This window comes from Anguilla rostrata, chromosome 2 (assembly GCF_018555375.3).
Source record: "Anguilla rostrata isolate EN2019 chromosome 2, ASM1855537v3, whole genome shotgun sequence".
Lineage (NCBI taxonomy): Eukaryota > Metazoa > Chordata > Actinopteri > Anguilliformes > Anguillidae > Anguilla > Anguilla rostrata.
Window position 1 is genome coordinate 3,936,708 of NC_057934.1, and position 5,090 is coordinate 3,941,797.

The 5,090-nt window shown below is 44.8% G+C and overlaps 1 long non-coding RNA gene across 1 annotated transcript; it reads left to right on the forward strand.

Annotated features, from left to right (window-relative positions):
* Nucleotides 1–3,281: 3,281 nt before the first annotated feature.
* LOC135244038 (uncharacterized) lies at nt 3,282–4,666 on the forward strand. Its single transcript, XR_010326885.1, has 2 exons — nt 3,282–3,778; nt 4,481–4,666. It is a non-coding gene; the product is annotated as an uncharacterized LOC135244038 (long non-coding RNA).
* Nucleotides 4,667–5,090: the final 424 nt, after the last annotated feature.

Below are 5,090 nucleotides of genomic sequence, written 5' to 3' on the forward strand. Positions count from 1 at the left end.
TACACCCTTACCCCTCGTTCTGCAAGATAGGCTGTACCCACAACCCTCAGCATACAAGTTAGGTTGTGCCCTAGTTTTCTTTCCCCAACCAGGGTTGCCATTTGACCCAATTCTCCACCGAGAGACAACGGAAGCCAATCAGCTCGCGGACGGCTGCCTCTCCCTCCGCCCGCCTGTGTCTGAGGCGGCTCTGTCGGCAGGTTAATCGTGAGCGTTCTGGCAGGAGCAATCCCAGGGACGCGCAGGATCCACCTTAAGTGTTCAGGCTGCCTTTAATAGGGCCTCTCTCCGTCTGACAAACTGCCTCCCAGTCTGCTCGTTTAGGTGCCTTCTTTGTGCACTGAGCCATTTATATGGAGGCACTGCAGAAACACACACACACACACACACACACGCACACACACGCACACACACACACACGCACACACACGCACACACGCACACACACACACACACACACACACGCACACACTCACATGTGCACACACACAGACGCACACCCGCAAGCACACACACTCACACACACACCCGCAAGCACACACACTCACACACACACACACGCACAAAAACACACACCCGCAAGCACACACACTCACACACACACACGCAAGCACACACACTCACACATGCACACACACACACGCACAAAAACACACACACACCCGCAAGCACACACACACACACACACACACACACACACACCCGCAAGCACACACACACACAAGCACACACATTCACGTGCGCAAATACACACACACACACACATGCACCCAAACAAACACCAGTAAGCACACATATCCACATGTGCACATGCACGCACACACACACACAAGCACACACATCCACATGTGCACAAATACACACACACACACTCACAATTCAGTTTTTTGTCATATCATTTCTAAAGCAGAGCTGTTTTTATAACCACACAAACCATAATCAACAGGAATTAGATCAATTAAACCAATCTGTTTGATTTATCAATCAAAACACAATCCTCAGGAACTCCCAATTCATCAGACGCCATCTTAATGAGGCCAGAAAGTGTGACAAAGGCCTTGCTATCAGTCTAAAAACACAAAACCCCTTACTGTAGTATCTGTGCTCTCAAGGATTGGAACTATTACATTCCAGGCACAATATCAGAATTATCATGGGGCAAAAGGCACAAAAAAATGATCAACTGTTCCAATTTAGATATCGCACCAATGGGCATTTAAACCACGCTCAGTCATAAATACGAATAATTGCTTTAGAGTGATCAAATAGATCATTAACCAGTCTAAAAAGGCTGGTTATTATTCACGACAAAATAACTAGGTCATGTAGTAATTATAATATTGCTTGCTTATAAGCTTTTAAATTAAATCTAATTCATTCATGCCAAGGCAGTGGGAAAAAAAATATCTAAACACTAGGCCTGGATAAAATACAGTCACTATAATATTTTGAGTTCATGTAAACAAGCTTGAGGTCTCTGTTCAGCTGTATACTGAAAAATGTGCTCTGTCTTTAACTTTGCACAAAGAACTGCTTTTCTTATTCCTCAGCAAGATTTTTTATTAATCTCAGCGATCCCCAAGCTTGTGATGTTCTTTAATCAAATTCCAGAATTGAAAGACTTGCAATACTTGCTTCACTTTGCAAAGCTGGGGACAAAGTTTTTTATTTTTTTATTTAGTATAAATCTGGACCTTTATTTGAGACTTGGGCACCACGGTACCGCAGCTTTAACTTTGAACGAGTAATTTAAATTTAGAGATTTTTTAAATTATTCATACAGCTTTTATTGATTCACTTCCGGCACCGCCAAACTCACGATGACGTGCAAGAATTGAACTAAACCTTACACAATACGCAATTTTACACTGGACACATGATATCTAATAATAATTCCTGGGCAGGTGAAAATGTGTTTGCTGTGTTGACGTTCCCCCCCCCGTGCAGCAGTTTGTCTGGCGCGGAGCGGAGACGTGCATTAAGACACACGGTGGACTGCAGCCCGAGGACCTGACACATCGCTGACGGGTCACAAATTAAAGGCGTTGCTCCGAAGATCAATTTTGGAGACGGAACCCTCCCCGGGCGCTGGCCCAGTTCGGACCGCGCCATAGCTCACTTGCGAAGCAATTTCTAGGAGAGAAGGGGCACCGGCTTTCCTGCCATCAATCTCGCGTCTGATCCATTTCCTGGGGGTTTAAAAACCCTCTTTGGCTTTATTGGGTTACGGGCTGATGGGGCCAATAGGATTTAACCACCGTAAAGCATCCGGTCGTCCGTCATGAATCTCGCTTCCGTTAGCAGGTCAATCTCGGCCACCCCGAGTGTATTTATTTAGACGATCGCTCTCCGAGGAACGGTATTTTCTTCTGGTTTCTTTTTTTTAAGCCAGAGGGCCGCGATTGTTGGTCACGGCCTTTGACCTTGAACGCATTGTAAAGGTCAATGTATTATATCTGAAGTAGCACGCTTCGTGTTTAATCAAATGATTACTGAACACTCGTGCAAAACTATTTTTGTTTAGTTTAGAACTATTTTGTACTACGAAGAACAAAATTTGACATTGACCGCAAGTGCACACATGCACAAACACAGACAAATGCGTGCACACACCCACATATGCAGACACACACGCACACACACAGACATGCACACGCACACACACAAGTGCATGCACATGCAAACACCCACCCACACACACATACTACATTGCAATCACTAAGCTTACAGAGTACAACTGACAAAATTGGAGAACATCAGAATGCACCACTTTATCTTCCTTAAGAAGACCTTATTGTTCTCTCTGACAGTACTGTGTGACGTCTGCAGCACAAACTTTGCAATAAACTTTACTCTCAGCCACAAACAGCTGTGCCATAACCTGCTCTGTCCTTCCACAAGTTATTAAACGCCTCCACATAAAATCCACAATCTGTCATGAAAGAAAATGACAAAGAACCCATTCTATCCGCATTCAACATTAACAGCTTTGCCCCTGCTGAATATATACATTTGGCCACCACTGACTAGTGCATTAGATACTGAGATGACTATTTTCAACGTGATCTAATCTTACTTTTGAATCAGAAGGAGGTGGTAGTTCACTTGAGGCTTCTGCCATACACAAACACATGCTGCCATCTACTGGTGAGGTGGAATAACAGTGTGCTTGCTTCTCAAACCCCCTTTTTCACACAAAAATAACATTTTATTAAATAATTACAATTAATACAATAACAAATAATACAGAATCTAACTGACAGACGACAGTAAGCCAAAGATGTCAATGTAACATCTGTGCAATTTTGGTCTACGACAATAAGAGTGACTTGTGGATTTACTCGAGGAGTAGGACTGCACAGTGCACGGACCGCGTTATCAAAACACAGCGTCACAGGTAGTCCAGCCTACCCAGTTGAGGTAAATCCATAAAAGTCTATTAAATGTAATCCGTGTAGAAGCCCGTGTTGTGCGGTCTCAGGTACCTTATTCTCCTCTTTAAAACGAGCACGCTAATCTTTAGCACTGCAGCCTCGCCCGCTTTAAGGATTAAGATGTTAAACCGCTCTGATGAGTGCATTCGAAGTTAAGTCTCAACCCGAGTCTCGTTCCACCGCGGCTCTCGCGGCGAGACGCCTCGTCTCGGCATTAGCTGCAGTGATAACGGCCTGATCCTCACATTCGTCTCGGAGGGCTGGTTCCTCTCCGCGGTTTCTGACGCTCACGAGTTCAGAGCGTTCACCTGCTCACTTCTCTGACTAGCAGCAGTGTGACAAAGGTAGGTTTTAGGTTCCAATCATTGCACAAGCTCCGCTGTTTCACAGTCAGTTACTGACTTAATTGACTTCACTTCAATAGCATAATCCGTTTATCTCACTACCCGAATGAAAAGTACATAAACTAACTAATTCCCCATGGACAGAGATATCTTTTATCAAGTATGTAAATGATCAATTAAACGACTAAAGGTAATCATGTGCAATAGCCTAACACACTAAGAACCGGTAAATATTGTAGAGCTGTGAATTAATCCAAGATGGAAACAAATAACTTTTTTTCCAGCTGCAGCTGAAGTGAATGAGGTGGTTTTTAAAATGCAATGTTTTGCATGGATCTTCCATGACGGCTAATGCAGCGTAGCCTAAATCACCGCCGTGGTAATGACGCCATTAAACAGGATTTAAAACAAGGCGTCGATGTTCCCTGAAGGCGGGGAAGCCGCTCCTCTTAATGAACGCTAGCGCTGCTGATTCACGCGCTTCTTCTCCGCCGCAGCTTCTCGCCCTCCGCGAGACAAGGTCTCGTGATCGATGGGCACCGACGCGCGAAAAAGAGCACGCGGGGGGGAGGGAGACACGAAGGAATCCTCTTCAGAGAGCTACCGATCTCGGGCTCCTGTAGAGCAGGCCGTTTCTTCAGAACAGATTTGTGGAAGCATATGGGTGTTCCCGGGAATTAAAATAAATATGTTTCTCTCCAGGCGGAGAAGGAGCCCAGACTCTGATGGAGGAAAAAAAGATCTGCCAAGGGACCCCCCATGAGAGATCAGCCTGTCAGTACGACAGGGCAGGGAGGGAAATGCATGGAGCCGCTGCCGGGGTAGGCTTCTCTGTAATACAAATGACACTCGCGATTACGGCGCTAACATGTGACGGGTGAAAACCTCCGTAACTCTTTCTATGAATGGTCCTTCTTTGCACATAGCATGCGTCTTCATGACAACCAACAGACATTTCTAAATTTATATGTAAGTAACTGCTAAAAGGCTCATTAATAGGCCTATTTTCAGTTAATGACATGCGTATTCATGAAAGTTCATGTAGATCCAATGAAAGTGCCATGTACTGTGTATGAAGGAGTTATATCGCTCTTGTGAAGGGATGTTCATTCAAAGTCTTACCAAAACTTCACAGCCTGATGTACCTTGGGCTTCACAGACACACCATCTGTACATCAGGTACATGATGTACAAGGTCCATCAGGCTGTGAAGTTTTGTTCCGTTGGATTCCCACAGTTCACTGCTTCTCCACGCAATCTCAAACGGCAAGCAGCAGCACAAACACTAATGAACTCCTTTACCGTTATCACT